The sequence below is a fragment of the Giraffa tippelskirchi genome, chromosome 4 (genome assembly GCF_054371585.1).
Source record: "Giraffa tippelskirchi isolate mGirTip1 chromosome 4, T2T-mGirTip1v1.2.pri, whole genome shotgun sequence".
NCBI lineage: Eukaryota > Metazoa > Chordata > Mammalia > Artiodactyla > Giraffidae > Giraffa > Giraffa tippelskirchi.
Genome location: NC_137278.1, coordinates 181419371 through 181438124, shown reverse-complemented (window position 1 = coordinate 181438124; position 18754 = coordinate 181419371). Strand labels below are relative to the sequence as shown.

Below are 18754 nucleotides of genomic sequence, written 5' to 3'. Positions count from 1 at the left end.
TGTATTTTGTTGCAAAGAAATAAAACTATAATGTAAAAATCTATCTTTGACAAATAGGCAAAATAGCGCTTCTGTTCAATTTCACTTGATTTCACAAAGACGCTCACCTTGAAATTTGTCTCCAAAAGGTTGTGACATTTTCCAGAACCTCAAAGATTCAGTGTCTATTAGATGGCTGTGGAATGCACTCCAAAATAACCAGAGCATCAAGAAGCAGTTGGAGAGGATGGAACCAGGAACAGTCATGGAGCTCCCCAGTGAAAATCCACTGGGCAAAAGAGGAAGGACACTGGGTTTGAGGATGACTCTTGGGAGAAATAGGAAAACCTGAAGAGAAGCAAGATCAGTCCAGGAAAATACTGAGTGAAAAGCCAAGAAGTCTGAGTAAGTAGGGCCGGGCACCAGGGAAACACATGGCCAACCTGCCCTGAGTCCTAGCAGCCAAGAAAACTGAGATCTCAGAGATTCAGTATCTATTCGCAGAGGCCTTTTTGAGCACATATGTGGATTTTCTTTTCTGTCCTTAATGGAGCTCAGTACCTATGTGTGGCCAAGGAATTTTATGGGAACTGACCAGCCATGTTTAACTGAAATAGAACTTTTTAATATTAAAGCTCTCAAACTGACACTGGGAAGATGCATAAAACTTATTAGACATCTAAATTTATAAACTTCTTAAAAATGTCTCTGCATTTTTATTCATCTCTACGTCAACACAGGTAAAGTATGGAAAACATAAATGAATTTTTATAAAGCAACATAAACACTGTTCTTTGATCTTTCAATATTAATTCCATATGCAAAATAGTCATTGATAAATAAGGAAGTTAATGTTGGCTGCTCATGGATACAGTAAAACAGCCTTTTCCTTCACCTGAATTTCAATGAAAAAAATGTGGCTATCCTTCTGACACTGATCTTTAAGCATCCCAGGTCTTGTACCTAATAAAAGTTGTAAGGCAAGAACTACTAAGTAAAAATTTGGACACTTAAAAATCAGAAACCCCAAAGAAAATTGTCTATAATGTAAATGTCTTAATTTCTATCACCCACTACTACATTAAATAACCTATTCATTATCAATTAGTTATTACTCATTTATGTAAATAAATGCAATTATGAAAATATTTAATCAAAATTAGAATTGATTGAGTTTTCTGATATTTTTTTGAATCTGCCTTCTAAAAAATAAATGCAGAAAATCTTAACATGAAAAACGTATTTCCAAGAGATGTATTGTAGAAATTCAAAATGAAACAACAGAGAATTTGATACAACCCTCCAGAGTACAGCTCCTTAGATACTGTGGCACATTTTCTTCAAAATATGGATTATTCTCACCTGAAAATTTGTAAGATCAACAAACGAAGACAAAATCTTACAAAAATCATATAAAATTATGTTACAAGGAAAGTTATATATGACATGATATAAATGAAATAAAAAAGGTCAGAAGCAAATGTATCACTGAAAAATGTTAAAGTAATAAACGTTGCTCCTTCATCTCTTACCCTTAACACTCTTTCCTCAATTAAAAAAAAAATGTTCAAATTTTTTATTGTGAGCTGAATTACGCTGAGTAGCCAATTAAATAATTAAGGGGTCTTCAAAGTATGAGTCAAAGTTCACAGGTCATGGGTGCAGCCTTTATCTGAGCATTTTACACTGAATAACAGATATAGAAAAAGTGAAATTAAAGAACAGTGTGAAAGAAACAAAAAAAATTTCCAAAAACACAAAATCCAACTGATCACACTAAGGTCACAACAGAGAATATAATTTAATAGCATATGTCATGATAACTATACTTGCACATTTTTCAAAATTTTTATGAACCTGTTTTCACCTGAGGATATATAATACGTTTGAAAACAATTTTTAGAAATACTATTGTTTTGAGCCCTAACATAACATGACAGCTTGTAATGAAGCAACTGAAAATATTACATTTAGAAATTCTACAGTTAAAAAAAAAAAAGCACTGAAGTTTATCAGACTCCATCAATTAGCAGAGAATAATAACATTTTCATAAGAGTAAATCATTCTTTAGCATTTCCATTTAATAAAAAGCAACAATCAACAGGCTGTTCACAACCAAAACTTCCCTACAGTTTCTCCACTCATCCTCATTCTAACCACACAAAGTCTCTTTTCAATTCAAACCATCCATTCTGGAGCTCTGTTTCTCACCCCTCACAAACCTTAGTGGAATGAAGGGCATTAAAAGTAAGTAAACAACCAATAAATGTAACTATGTTACTGAGTCATGTGGGGAGAGGGCAACCTGCAGAGAAAATAGCTAAGTTGTTCACACTGGTAAAGCCGACTTTGTTCCATAAACTTTCCAAGAACACTGGTAGAATGCTTCATTTTTAATTCATTCAAACCCATTTAAAATTTACCTGACAGCAGTAATTTGACTAGGATATTTTTTGCCCTCACAAAATGCCATTTTTATTAATACAACAAGGACAAATATAAATATGTTCGGCTTGATATTCTGACATGTTTTGAAGATCAGACTACTATAAACCTACAAAATAAAGCTCTGTAACTATTTATAGGGGAAGGAGAATAAAAACTGAAAGAAATCAGCAACATGGGATCCTGGTGCAGTCCCTCACAAGGAGTAATTTCAAGCATTTCAGTTGATATACTACTGTCATCAGACTTTATATAAACTGAATCCTGTGATAATTAACATAAGCCAACATTTATTGGGTACTTACAATGTCAAAATGACAGTTCTGAGCTGTCCTTGAATCATCACTTTTAATCTTCAGAACACGTCTATAAAGTAGGTACTGTTCCTAGGTTCACTCAACAATGAAGAAACTGAGGCAGGCACAGATAGGCTAAACAACTTACCCAAGGGGATATATTTTGCTTAAGATTGAACCAGGCTTGTCAACTAGGCTGTCTTATTCCAGAGCCACACTAATGACCTATATAACTGCCTAGGTCTGGAATAGTCTACCATTCTTCAACCTCACTTCTCACTCCTCAAAAAGGCTCTAACACACGGACCAGAATTAATGTCCCATAACGTGTACTTTCTTCTCCACTCACAATGTTTGCCTTTATTTACTGCAACTGCTTGAAGCCTGTCTCCCTATCAGACTGTAAGTTTGATGAGGACAAGAGTCATATATGCCCAGTTCATCAATAACTCTCCAGACCCAGAACTGTCTAGTATATACAAAGTGTTCAATAAATATTTCATGGAGGAATGCATATTTTACTGTTGCTTTAAAAATCTGTTCTCTCAAGTGCCATTCAGAAATTACATAGCAACAATTTGCCATCAATAATAATAGCTAATATATATTCAGTGTTTGCTCTTCTAGGTCCAATTAAAGCACTTTATATTCAATTACTTAACCGCATTTTTTTTTACATAAGAGGAAAATGAAATTCAGAGAGGTTAAGTAACTAGCTACTTGTCACACAGTCAGTGAAATAAACAGCCAGGATCTGAACACAGGCATCTGACTCTACAGCTTGTGCTGTTGTTACTCTAGCTCTTGTTGTTGTTCAGTTGCAAAGTTATGTCCAACTCTTTGCAACCCCATGGATTGCAGCACACCAGGCTTCTCTGTCCATCTTTATCTCCCTGACTTTGCTCAAACTTATGTCCACTGAGTCAGTGATGCCATCCAACCATTTCATCCTCTGTTGCCCCCTTCTCCTCTTGCCCACAATTTTTCCCAGCATCAAGGTCTTTTCCAGTGAGTCGGCTCTTCATATCAAGTGGCCAAAGTACTGGAGTTTCAGCTTCAGCATCAGTCCTTCCAATGAATATTCAGGGTTGATTTCCTTTAGGATTGACTGGTTTAATACCCTTGCAGTCCAAGGGACTCTCAAGAGTCTTCTCCAGCACCACAGTTCAAAACTTAGGATCAATTCTTCAGTGCTCAGCCTTCTTTATGGTCCAACTCTCACATCCAAATATGACTACTGGAAAAACCACAGCTTTGACTATATGGACCTTTGTTGGCAAAGTGATGTCTCTGTTTTTTAAAACACTGTCTAGATTTGACATGGCTATTCTTCCAAGGAGCAAGTGTCTAAATAGGATGCAACCTCTAAATAGGAGTGATTTTCAAATTCTTAAACACTCTGTTTGAATAACTGCTTCATGTCATAAAGCAGCTAGAGTATTGTAAAATATTGCTAACAAAAAGATCTCTATTCCATAATCTTAACATATTTATTAAGTAGTAGAGTTAAACAAGAGAAGTTCATACTTATCTCTTAATTTCTTCCAAAATTTAAAAAATGTTAGAAACTTTAAAAAAGATTATTTCTGATTTTCAAGATGTGGGAATGGTGAATGAAGAATGAGGAAAAGATCTGAATTTGTTTTGACTTTTAGCATTATTTTCATAAAGAGGGAACACTGTAGTTATAAATTCTAGGCTAACAAAATGTACTTTTATGGTGTTATTACACAGATTTGTAATCAATATTTTTAAATTATTACCTGAAAAAATTTGGGTATTTATGGGCATCTTCAGAGTAGACTTTATGGATAAGTTGTCATGGTTTCTTGAATTAAGGACGTCCTATTTTCTCAACTAGTACCAACAAACACCAAACTCTCTACAAATCACGGTGGCTTGGAGAGCTTTCTGATGATAGAGGGTATCTCTTAAAATCTAAGCCAAGAAAAAAAAAAAAAAAGTCTCCATGAATTTGGTACAGAGAATTTGAACTTCAAGGTAGCTACTTCTGATACATCTAATTACAATCTTGTCTGATTTTTAAAAAGACAATGGTATAATACCTGTCTTTAAAATCTGTATGTAATCTGAATCTGGACACAGATTCAGATGTAATCTGAATCTGAATGAGGACACAACCAGACAGATTCTGATTGTGAAATAACTATATGAGATTAAAATAATATTAAGACAAAAGACAGCAGGGTATTATTTACAATTAAAGGGCATCAAAAGAGATATGGCAAGTAACGGCAACAACTGATGCTTTACTTGATCCTGGATTTAAAGAGGGGAAAAAAAATAAAAGCTTAAAAACAGCACTATTGAGACAATTAGAAAACATGGACCATATCAAATAATATTACTATATTAATGTTACTTCTTGGATGTGCTGTTATTGCCGTTATGCAGGAGAATACCCTCATTCTTACCACTATTAGCCTGCAACTTACTTTCTTTTCAAAAAAGAAAAAAAAAGCAAAGGGGCCAGAAGTTAATAATTAGTGTGAAAGAATATGAATGTTCACTGTGCTAGACATTCAACTTTTTCATAGACTTGGAATTTTCTGAAGTAAAGGAAAATATTAAGAAGAATTCTATATCTCTTAATAATTGTGAATTTTTTTTTTAGATTATCAGGTTATTTTCACTTGCAAGAAATTTTCAAAAAGATTTGTAAAGTCAAAAATTTTCCAGGTTTTATGAGTTACATTTGACATCATAAGCTATAAGTGCCTTGATGTTGTCATAAATAGCAGCTTTAAAACAGTTATACCTAAACAAAAACCATCAGTTTGGGAAATACTTTAGCTTTCAAAGGAAAAAAAAAATCAGTGCTTTTAAATGATACTCTTGTATCGATAAAGCGATAAACTGTAGACTGCTTTTTATTCCTGCTCTTGCTACTCCTGCTCATTCATTTATTCACATTGGTGTGTACTTTCACATTGCCAAATTATTCACATATTAAATATTCACCAAATATTTTAAAAGGAATAAATCAAGACGGGAATGTTTCTGTGTCTACATCATTCTAAATGTAGATGTACTACTAAATCATATGAAAGCATATAAAATCAACTGTTAATTTATTTCACTTATAATTTGGGGTAATTTTTAAAGTGAAATCAATCCAGAGGGCCTGATGAGATGCCAGATTGTTCAAAATGTGCAAACGAAACAGTTATCACAGTGGACGATAAGTAACAGATAGCCTTAACATGCTTCAAGTGAAGCTAGCCACTAATGGTGGACTATACCAAACTCGATGAGCTCAATATGATGTTCTGCAGGTACTTGAGCAGATCCAAAAAGTGTTTCCTGAGGAAACTTCTTGCTTTGTCTCTATGTAGTCTTAAATCTAGAGTCAATTTAAGGACAGAGGTGGGAGTGCCCTCAATATAGGCAAGAATACAACTCAGTCAAGAAGTGATTGTTCCTCATCTCTTAGCAACAGCCTGGATGTAACAACTGTTATTTAAAGGAGATAGTTTAAGGGACATGTTAGCCTTTTCTTAGATCTCTGCCAGTATCCTTTCACCAGGAAATCTACATACCTGGCAAACATTAGTTTAGCTACTTATAGAAATGCCTTCCTTCACTTAAGTTAGTTATCATTCAACATTCTTTCTCTTATCTAGTCTCTACTAAAAATGGCAATGTGAAGAATGCCTTATGAACCTTCTGCAGTATTTCTATTGAAGACAATTTAAGAATTCATAAATTATTCCCTTAGACATCAGGGTCCCCTAAAACAATTGAGATTACTGATTAAATGGTAAGCTTTTATTCTTATCAGAATATGATAACCATAAACCTCATAACTGTCAGGAAACACAGAGCTATTCTTAGACAAGATTTTAGAAATAACTCTCTTTCCTTATTTTATGTCTATACATCTACACACACTTTATAAAACATATATATATACTGTGCATAATATATGCATTATATGTAATTGTATAAAATGTGTATAATAGAGTCTATATAAAATATATCTGTATGATATGTAAAATATAAGTGATTCTATGATGTGAATATTTCAATTTTTAATATTTTAATCCATTTAGAAAGTACCTGAAGTTCTAATGAATTCTATACAAACCACTGGCTTCAGAATTATTTACTAAGAACTTAATATTTATGTTTTAGTATGCTATCCAATGTCATTTGCCATATTATTTGAAATGTTCTTGGAATTCCTTCAATATGATTAAAATTTGTTTGAAGAAATAATCACTACTTGACCAAACCAAATTACATATGTTTTCTTTAATATTTAAGCAGCAAAATGACCTAAATGGTGGAATTATTATAATCTCCATTTCACAGATAAAGAAATTAAGGCATGGGGAGTTTATGTCACTTGCAAAAGTCACATAACTAATAAGTGGTGAAGTTGTGGAATAAATTTTAGCAGTCTAATTCCAAGGTCTACCAGTAACTAGAGCTAATAAGTTACTGGGAAATCAGAGAGCACCAGAAACCATAGCCATATCTACATATGGAAAAAACACTTAAAAGATCCAACACATAAAACAGAGATCCATGGAACAACTCAGATCTATATTATCATATATAAAAATTTAATAGTGAAACTGCAATATCTGTGTAGTAAAACCACAAGGTTCATCTCCATTCCCAAATGCCTTGTTGTTCCCAGGAATTTGTAATTTTTTTACCTGTCACATACCTGGTTGAATTTTCTACTCAAAATTACCAATACTCCTGCCTGCTACCCAAAAAAATCAGTATAGGTCATAGCTACAAGTTAGATCAAAGGATCAATATCATATTAACTATTTACCAATTCATCACAAATTTCCATATAAAACCACCATATAAGATGTGAACACTGACATACTTCAAAACTACAGTAAAGAAGCTTGCTGCCCAATTAAGATAGCAAAAACTAATCAGATACACTTTCTGAATGAAGGCACTGCTTGTCCATAAAGACATATGCAGTATGTAGTCCACTGTAAAGGATTTGAAAAAGAGATATTTGAGAAATTTTATATGGTTACATTTCTCACAGTAAGGAATTTCCCTCTATAATGTGCACTGAAAATTGGTATCTCTCAAAAATAGTTCCAGGGAAACTTTACCAAGAAACTCTTTATTTAATTGTCCAGATGTCTGGATTTCACCACCTAGCACTTTGTGGCATAAATGAATTCATCCCGAGAGGAGAAATTAGAAGTTTATATCACAATCATTATATGTTATTTATTTACAGTGTCGGCAATTTTGTGAGTTACTCAGCAACTATAATGATTCCTGGCAAAATATGTACATGAAATACATTTGTTCAATGAATAAAGATATTTCTGACAGTAAAATAAATGATAATTATAAAGTTATGGAAGCGGTTTATTATTGAGATCAGTACTACACTTTCATGGTTGAAAGTGAGGTCTTTGGAGCTGGACTGTTTCAGTTGGTACCCCAGTTCTGCCACTTACTACCTGTGATAAATTAGGCAACTCTCTGTTTCATCTTCTTCATTCATGAAATAGAGATAAGATTTTTGTGAGGCTGTCTGGGCATATACTGAATGTTACTGTTATCTTTATAGATAAAGAGCTTGGATAACATCTTGAGGGTCAAGTTTAGAAACTGTGTGAAGTATTAGCTGGGATGCAAAAAGAGAAGGTATTCCTACTTACCACAAACTTCTTTATATCCAGTGAAGAAATTACAGACATACAGCATTTCATAAAAGTAAATAAAATTGTACCTTTCAAACAAATCATCTCCAAAATAATCCAAACAATTCCTAGGCAAACATCTTCTTTTCCATTGTAACTGCACAGAAGTTTGGAGAAACTGACAGTATTCACTGGGTAAATGATATAAGCATCTGAGAGTCAGTGTTACTCTTACAGCTTTTTTAAAATGATAAAATTTCACCTTTTTGTAGAAGAAAGCTAAGAAGGAAGACTGTTAATAAAAACTTAAATCTTTCTGATACACTGCCACACTTTCAAGCTGTTAACTACTGGAATCTAGACAGAGGTAGAAGCTTTAATTTCCCTCCCTCCACAGAATGGCATAAAACAGCATCTTTCAATAGGAATATAATGTAAGCTACAAACACGAGCCACATATTTAATTTGAAATTTTCAAGTTGCCACACTACAAAAGTAAAAAAGAAACAGGTGAAAATACTTTAATCATTTTATTTAAGCCAACATATCCAAGTGTTGTAATTTCAGTACATAATCAATATTTAAGAAATCTTAGTAAGGTATTTTACATGCTTTCATTCAAACCAAGTCTTCAAAACTCCAGTATGTATCTTGTACTTACAGCAAATCTCATTTCAGATCAGCCTCATATCAAGTGCTCAACGGTAGCATGTGGCTAGTGGCTACCATATTGGAAAGCACAGGTACAGATTTTGAGAACATTTCTTTATACTTTTCACTAAATTACATATTTCTTCTGCAAAAGCTAGAAAGGTCTCAATATATCTATACTAATTCATACAGTGTAGATAAATCAGTAAGCTAACACATTCTACGAACTCAATTATCCATATGTTTACAATATAAAATATACTTCAGGTAAGGAAAACACAGTAGATCAAATGACTTAAGTCAAAATTCATTTTTCGCTTACAACATCCTAAGTACCAGACAATAACATCTCTTGTCTGTAACTCTAGAGATTTATAAACTTCTAGTATATAATATTCGCCAGTATCATTTCAGTGAGAATTTCTCCCATACCTTTAAAGTAAATGAAATGGGTCAAACAATTAGATTTTGCTCATAGTCTGCTGTCTGTAGTATGATTGTCCCTTACTGAACTAGTGATGAAATAGCACTGGTCTGATTTAATACTATAAATTCAGAACAAATGGGAAAGCATTAAAATCAGAAGTGCTTCTGGACCATTAACTTCCATGCTGATTTGACATGCACCACAGTATTCAGGCAACAGACTCAGGAATATAACCTATTCCTAAAGCAAACAGTATTTTATCTCATAACCATCTGGGGTTCTCCTCCTAAGGGCCACTTGCATAGGGCTGTCTGGTATATTTTAACCCTAAAGACCTACTTTAGCGAAACCCACTTTGCTAGGAAAAGACGACTGACATAGAAGAGATTATGGAGAGAACAAAATTTTGGCCGAGGACCTTGCTTTCATTCTTCAGCTGAAGAAAATCATTGGTTATATACGCTTGCAAAACCCTATGGTTTTTCTAAGGTACCAATAAAAGTGATAGCATTCATAACGTGGACAGTGGTCTCTTTCATATATTGCCTATAGTCGCAAACTTAAGTGCCAAGCAGATGGTTGAAATCTGTTTTGTATAAAATGTGTGCTTTTTTTCCCCCCAACTGTGTTCTTTGTATTCATATTCAGCCTAGGTTTGAGCCATCAAAACACTGGCACTATGTCGATCATTAGCAGCATTTTAGACAACTGGCAAATAAGGTATTCACTGTTCTCCACAAAATGTTCAGCTAATATTTCCCAGATGTATAATTAAGGCAAAAGATCATCTTCTTAAATTGGTATCAGCACTTTGGATGGCTTCTGGCTTTCAACAGATTATATCAGTGGAAAACAATTTTATATCAAAAATAAGGGTTCTGTTTCTGGGGTGTTTTTGTTTGCATGTTATACAGTTACCCATAAAGAGAAATCTATAAATTTCCCCAAGCTTTACCTCTTGTCTAAAGGAATAGGTAGTGAATACAAAATGAATCATGCTATTTTTGCTATGAAAATTGATGATTTGCATAAGTAAGATTCCTCAAGTTATTTAATATTTTCTAATTTTCAAAATATGTGTATAAATAATAATTTAAAAATCAATAGTGTGTGACCTTTTTACCTTAACAGAAAATCATTTTTGTTGTCCAATAATTTGTTCTACAGAATTATTTGTTTTTATGATTATACACGAATAAATGAATTTTAATTTGCATGGGTTAAGGCATAGGAATATGTTCAATCAGAAGCTTCATTCCTTAAATACTTGTTATACAGATTTCATGCAAAAAAAAAAAAAAACTTTTGATGTATCAGATTTCCTATACATAAAATGGGAAGAGATGTGCTTTTAGGATATTTCATAACTAGCAGTAAGCAGTCAGAGGAAAATATAGCTATATTGCTGCTATTTAGGTACTAGTTACCTGGGATCAATAATCATAAGTACATGTAAAACTATTATACTTGTCTTAATTACAAATTTTTAAAAATAAGTCAATAAATTTCTTACACATATTTTATATGCTAAAATAATTTTCAAATATAAAACAAAAATATACACTTTTCATTGAAGTTCTGACCATTTTATATTATCCAGAATTAAACCTAGTTTTCAAAGTTTGAATTCAATGGCTTGCATTCAGAGATATCCAAATATTTTTATAAATTTTCATAAGTTTAAGATGCCTCATTAGCATCAGAGGATAAATAATTTTATACTCATTTTAAAGCCCATTTTATAGATGTATGGCTGAAACCCAAAAAATGTAAGTGACTTATACATCATAAAGTTTTAATTCTTGATTTAGAAACTCTAGGAACATATGCCAACTTTGTATATCACTAAATGCTGGATTATAAAATATATTAGCAGTAAGTTGCCCAACTGGGATAACTTCCAGATTTTCTTTCTTGTTTAACAGTAGGAAATTTGCACACTTCCCTCCCTCTAAATGTAATTCTGGTTCAATAAGGTTCTTTTCTGCTTTTTTTTTATTTTTTAAACATCCTTTATACCTGTTTCAGAAGCATAAGAGAATAAAATCTATTCCTTATTCCTAAATTAAAACTGGCAGGAAGAGAATAAAAAAACTTACCATCATAATTATTAAGCAAATAATAAATTTTAACATATACTTAATACCTATGTTATCTCAAATATATAAATCTACATTTGAAATTTACAACTCACTTGTACAGAGACTTTCTGATATCACAGTCATATTTTCAAAATGTAGATAACACAGAAGGTCATTGGGTATGTAGTCAAAGATTATGTAACTGATAGTAATTTTGTTGTTTAGTCGCTTCAGTTGTGCCCGACTCTTTTGCAACCCCTTGCACTGCAGCCCTCCAGGCTCCTCTGTCCATGAGATTCTCCAGGCAAGAATAACTACACTTTCCCCCAAATATTGTGTTTTTAAAAAAGCTCGAAATCTGCCAAACATAAGATGTTAGCAATGTATGATGCTTGATGCTTGCCCCTCTCGGATTATATAGCTTTTTAATGCATCTTTCATTGGTTGTTCCTCTACTTCTTGCTTCCTAGTGTTTAACATTTTTCCTGAGATTGCCAACTACTAATGCATATTAGGTTGACTGGCCTGATGCTAATACTAATAGTTGTCTAATTTATTTTGAGAACCACTTAAAATTTTTCTTTGGACTACCTGTTTGCAATCTTAGTTGATCTTGCCACTTTCCAGGCCAATGTTTTATTTATTCATATAAAGACATACACTGTCCAGAGCTCCCTGCCCCCTCACCCGCCGTTGTCCTAATGCTCCACTGTCCAGTCTTCGTTTTCTTCTTTTATCTTATCTTTGTAAATAGACTTTCAGCTCTTTGACTTAAAATGCCTCTCTTGCTTTTTATATCCCCCCTCAGTGGCTTGTTTGACAATCTATACATAATGTTTTTTTTTTTTTACAATACTTGTAAAAGTTGAGGATAGGAATCTGATGCACCTGAGAGTTTCAAACATCTAGACTGTGAATCTTTTTTGAAACATTTAGATTCAAAATAGTCCACAGCATATTTGAGTACTTAATCCTGAGTAAGAATGATACATACTACTTAGATTTAAAACTCCTAAAATAGACTATGGTTATATGTTCCTGCACAACATCGCTCTATTGACAGGGAAATTGAGAAGTGATTCCACATGTTAAAGGCTGGTTGAATGAGATAGTCTGTCCCCAAGTAGAGGCAAAATGCAAGAATTCTGATCACTAGAGTGAGGCACTAGGAATCTTTGAAATGTATTTCAAAGCAATGAGATGTTAGAGGAGTTAAGAGATTTTACAGATTGTCCAACCCATTTTCAAATGTTACAAATGCATACACTAAGACCCCAAATTTCTTTTCATTATGTACGGAAGAACTGCATCTTGAGAACTTATACCCAGCTAATAATAGTTTCTATTCTGTTAAACTTCCAAAAGCAAATCATTGAAGACATTGAAAAATGTAAATTTTTACCAAAAAAAAGAGGAAATTATTCTATGCTTTAGGAGAAATACTAAAAATCCACTAAGAAACTGTCATTTTATATGTGTGTCAATATTTTAGCACTTAAATTTCTAATCTCAACCAGAAATCTCAAATATCCTCAAATATTACTCAAGCATATCTTGATTTAGCCAACTTCTTGAATGCAAATTTTCCATTAAATACGAAATACAATATGACCTTCCAATTTTTAAAGCTGGAATATTACTATATGTCCTTATTGCTCATGTCATAAGATTCTGTGCTGCAAATGAAAAAGCAGGAATGGGCTTTGTACTTTTACAAAATATATTCTTCCTTTCAAGATTTTCTCCCCCAAACTACAGCTTCATCAGGATTTAGTATGATTTGTTCAAAATCAATTTATTCAAAATTGCATTATTCTATAAGCAAAAAAGTTTCTCCTGAATTCCAAAGTTTTGTATGTGTATATGTGTTTATCATATTCTTCAAAATAAATTATTCGCATAACTGTTAGTGACTCCCAATTATTTTTTAATTTACTTTTGAAAGTCTATTTATTCTGCTTCTTCACTTCTGTTCTTTAAATTGATATTAGGAGCATTTGGATATGCTTTTCTTTCTTTAGAAGAATGCTTTTAAAGCATTAAATATTCCGAAAATATTTATAGGTCAAATCAGATCCATTTTATTCTTCCAGTAATGCTAAAACTTTAAGAAACGATTACACTATCATATTTATCTCCCACAGTCCTTAGGGCTTTAAAAACAATACATTTTCCTCGGTTTCCCAAATTCTGTTTAGAACTAGAGAGAAACAGAGTACTTGTCTCAGAAAGAGCATTTGTTGTTATCTTTCTTTTTCCACTCCAAGGTGTTCTGTTTGGATAATGGTATTCTGTATATTAAAAGTTTTATTCACATCCTGATGATACTATGGAGGAGATGAAAATCTTAATCTGATATTGGATACTCAGTTATCACTCATTCAAGGTCAAAGTTGAATTAGTGAATGAATCAGAAAATTGAACTTTGATTATCAGTTCACTCCTTTCACTACACACTATCCTAACAAATCTTCAACACAGATCTCTTATAGCGCTGATAATAAAAAAGAAAAAATATTAACATTAATTTTATGACACCTTCCTGCAAACTCTTCTCAAACATATTACGAAACTCAATAGCAAAATCTTTTAATGGGGGTTGAAACAAAAGGACATCAAGAAACGAGTTTAAAAAAAGTCTTTGGACTTTGTAAATTATTGCCCAACAAACTCTGGCTCAGGGTAAATAACCCAAAGGAAGAAATGTAAGCAAACAAGTAATACCTTGACTCCAGAATTAGAATAAAAATGTTTTAGAACTTTGTCAATGTTTAGAACTTATCCTAACTGTCACTGAAAAATTAATAGCATAAATAAAGCCTTACTTTTTCATCTTGTGTTCTCTTACTTGAAGGCATATTGTTCGCTTTCAACCTTTGTGCTTTTTTTTTTCATTAGGATGCTCTTTTATTAGATAAAAATTGTTTAAAATGACAAATTAACAGACCTTCTGTGAAAATTCCACAATCAGTTCTCAAACAACCTACCCCTTGGCGTCATCATCCTAATGCATATAAAAACAAAACCAAATTCAGTAATAAAGTAAATGATTTACTACATTTAAAATAAATTTTGATTAAAAATATACCAAGAAAACAGGATTTGGGCCTGTGTCCTATTATACTACTAGATTAAAAAACTATCAACAAGCAAAGCAGGTTAACTCTTTCCTTTCTTTTCTCAATAATGCTCCTGAAGCCCTAAAGGAGAGGACACATCTTATAAGAAATTGCTGCTTAGTGTCCCAACTGATCTAACTCTCTTAAACTGTCAATATAAACATCTTATAAGGTTTTGAGTGTACTTTTTTGGGGGGAGCCCTCTACAGTAAACTTCATTTCTTCATATTACATCTATTCTCAATGCATCTGATTCTTAGGTTTCAATGTCACAGAAATGAAGAGGGGAGGCATGTGTGCACAGAACACAGGAAAATTCTAGGCATCTCCACAATGAGAAATATTAAAAATGAAGCTAGTAATACATTTTTAAGAAAGATCATATCTTCTGTTTTTTAACATTTTCTTTTCTAAAGAACACGTTCTTTCAAAGATGTGAAGAGCAGAAATAGAAACACTGTCACATATGAAAGTTTCAATGGATTTGCTGCCAGAAGCTTTTCTTTATAGTGTTCCTCTTACCTACAGTATGTGTTGGCACTGGCAGGTAGCCCTAATTCGTTAGTAGCCAAATTATTTTTGTCCCTGAAGTACGAGAAATCTCCATAGCACATGAATGAGACATGGTTTACTAGTTTACACACATCTTTATAACTCCAAGAAACCAAAACTCATTCACAAATACTTTCATTTCAGCAAAGAAAAGGGCTACAGAATACTAGAACTACCTACTTTGAATTCCTGATCCCCAATCTCCATGAGAAAACAAACAGAAAAAAAAAAAAAATTAATTCCCATAAAGAACTTTGGTCCTTAATGCAAGAAAAATAAACAGCTTTCTGTTCTCCATACTCCACATTGCATCTAAATCAAAATATTCCAGTACAAGGCATTAAGAAAAAAATGTCATTTAGTGATAAACTTAAATGTCTCCAGATAAAAGTTCATCACAACAGAATAGTAGGTTTAAATAATGTAGTTAACAATAGTTAGCATCCTGATTCTGCAAGATCATCAGCCACATTTATATACTGCTGCACCACCTTCACTAAGTTATAGAGAAAATAGGAAGCAGACATAAGCAACACTTAGAAATAAACATAAAACACAAGTAATGATTCAGCCATAGCAAGAAATCTCTGAATTCCAAGGCAAGACAAAAGTAAATGTATTAATACTAAACAGTCAAGTGACTGAAATGTCACTTACATAAAAAGAAAGAGATTTAAAATACAATGAGCTGAGTTCAGGTTTGAACTGATTTAAGCTTCGACACCGATTTCAGATGTCTACGAACAACCACAAGCTTTTGTTTTTAGTTTTCCTTCTGTCATGTTTTATGGGTAAAAAGTCCTTAAACTACCTTGTAATAGATTAATTACTTTCAAGCTGGGTGACAAAAGGGCATAATGACCGGAAAATGATACAAAAGAAACAGAAAAAGCATGTTAATAAGTTTATCAACAAACCTGGGTAATTCTCATGAAGTACAGATTAAGGTTCAGTGGTTCCAAACTGGCAGCATTCAAGTTGGGTTCATATTTGGGTTTTTTGTTTTGTTTGTTTTTTAAAACCACCTGTCCTAAAACGACATTGTTTATGCTAATTATCTTTGTTTATGCCACAATTCTGTTTGTTTACGACATTCTTTTAAAATACCATATCCCTATAAACAGTTCTCACCAGAATTCTTCTAAATCTTGTTTCGGTCTGGTCCTTCTCGGCAGCCCACTGAGCAGAAGTGCAGCTCTACAATGAAGGCGCAAGAGCTGGGAACAACTTTGAGTCTCTGACTCCTCAGGCTGGCAAAGGCAGGGAGTACCGCTGAGGTTTTACTCTCAGGCTCCGAGGGAAAAGGATACTGAGTGTGGAGAAATACAACATCCCCCTATTGGACAAGCAGAACCACACGCCACAATATCTCCAGAGATGTATGGACTCTCAACTAGTAAGTGAAGAGAAGAATAGATAACGCTAAAGAGAAGGAAGAGCAGCCTCCAAACTACAGGAGAAAACACAGAAGTCAGAAAGGATGAAAAGGTCACCTCCTGCACCATTATTAGTTCCTGATTGAAGTGAAGAAATAGGAGGCATTCTCTTAAAGAATATCCAAATAAATGCTGTTCGTTGAAGCTAAATATTATCATTTTTTAAATTTTTTCTTCTCCAGGAATATCACTTGATTATGTTCGTCTATGTAACATTCAAACCTTATATTCAGCATAAAGGACAAAGCTCTCAATCAGTGAAAAGAAAAAAAAGGGGGGGGGCAGAATGAATGAATCAAGAAAGAATTTGCTATGTTTTGGTCCATTTCTTGTTCAACAAAAAATTTCCTTTGAAAGGAAGATATTTCATGTTTTGGTTAAATCTTTGAACATATTTCTGAGTGCCATCACCTGAGTCAGAAACCTGACATATTAAACTACATTTAAGTCAGAACAAGAGAAACATCAAGACTGCTTTATTTTCCATGTTGTTAGTTAACTTCATTGGAATTATAAATGAGTAACAAATTATGGAATAAAACCAAAATCTATCAGCTATATGTAACTAGTCTATAGAAAGGGAGGTATTCAACATACGCAATACACATCTGCATTATACACATACTCATTAGGTGACTGGAGAATTGATGGTGGAAAGAACAGAGAGTAAAAATCAGACTTTATCCATGGATGTAATTTTGCTTTTTAAATGCATTATGAATGTAATCCATTTGAAAAAGCTTTCAGCTCTATGGAGGAGTAATGTGCTCAAGTATTAGAATAGGTCTTATTATTTGCCTCTCAGGTATGGTGCGTACACAGACTTTAGTTAAAAGCTCTCTAAGCACAGATAAATACATTACTGTACACTTATTATACTTTAGAAACACAAGATAAGAACATGCCAATGTGTGAAATAATCCTAACATCCACACATTTCTGTATCTATCAACCTGCTAAACACTGAACTACCTGACATCTAATCCTTAATTGTTCTTGGTAACCAGTCGGGTTGCCTGCTAAGCCTTCAGGACAGTCCTCCAGGGTGAGTGTGATAGAAGTACAGTTTGTCCACTGCCTCACACAGGCTGTATTCCAAACTAATATCTTCGCTAAGTTAGCTTGCAAATTATTGGAATGGTAATTAAAATCTATAGTCAGTTGTAGTTACTTTTGCCTCCACAAAGTGATAGTGAATAAATAAAATGAACAAAGGCAGATATCAGAACATCCTGAAAATATACTATCAGACTTCAGTAGGTTTGCAGGTGCCATTAGGTGACAGAATGTGAGTGGAAACCTTTCCTTTGATTCACACCTAGGGGTTACCTGCTAACTTGAATGTATTCATCACTCATGAGTACAATGGTTTGAAAAAAAAGAGGCTGCAATTAAGCTGCATGAATCTGTCCCTGGTAATAAGCATTGTATTACTCTGGCCAAACTTTAGGTAAAGTACTGCTAATGTAAGAAATATTCTTGCAGCCCATTAATGGTAATTTTTCACAGTAATTATAAATTTTAAATTTTCACAATACCTGATGCATATTTCTTTCTTCAAAAAAACAAACTTTTTCAATATGAAAAATTATGTCTTTAGTCAATATAACCATAAGTAAATTAGATGTGAATATAAAGTAAATAGTAATTTAAATTTTTATTGCAGAAGATTTTACTCTTGTAGTGTTCCCTTCAACATGTAGAAAACTGGCAGTGTGTTGTCTGCACCCGTTTTGAGAGAAGCCATCAAATAGGTGCTATTACAAGCTTAATTTGCTTCATTCCACTACCTTCAAGCTCAACTTTTTTTTTTTCTAGACATTAACAGACTGTCTTCTTAAGCAATCATGTTATACTAGCTTTTTAATGAAGTCTCTAGCATAAAGCAATCAGAAAGTGTAACAAGTAGCTTGGTCATAAAACTATTACATTACAATCAAATAAGATAAATATATACATGAGGAAAAATAGAATAATCATTATTGACAGTAACAAAATACTTTTATCACTTATCAGAAACAAACTGATATGGCTATTTAAGACAAGTATTTTAAATATTTTCATTCTAAGAATACGAAAAAATAAATGAAATTCTGAAAGGAGAAGCCCTTAG

General features: G+C 33.0%; 1 protein-coding gene and 1 long non-coding RNA gene across 51 annotated transcripts in view; one reads left to right on the top strand and one right to left on the bottom strand.

Moving 5' to 3' along the window:
- The window catches only part of SOX5 (SRY-box transcription factor 5), a 1114103-nt gene that overhangs the window by 430562 nt on the left and 664787 nt on the right, over window positions 1-18754 (bottom strand). For 5 of the 50 annotated variants that reach the window (XM_081482957.1, XM_081482935.1, XM_081482946.1 and 2 more), the window contains exon 2: window positions 4485-4659. The exons of 36 other annotated variants lie outside the window; for them this stretch is intronic. The gene's annotated coding sequence lies outside the window, so the exon portion shown is untranslated. Of the gene's footprint in view, window positions 1-107; window positions 597-4484; window positions 4660-5984; window positions 6180-18754 lie in introns of those variants that run through there. 9 more of the 50 variants (XM_081482925.1, XM_081482930.1, XM_081482938.1 and 6 more) reach the window with 6 other exon arrangements.
- On the top strand, window positions 630-16791 carry LOC145503466 (uncharacterized). Its single transcript, XR_014051475.1, has 2 exons — window positions 630-719; window positions 16381-16791. It is a non-coding gene; the product is annotated as an uncharacterized LOC145503466 (long non-coding RNA).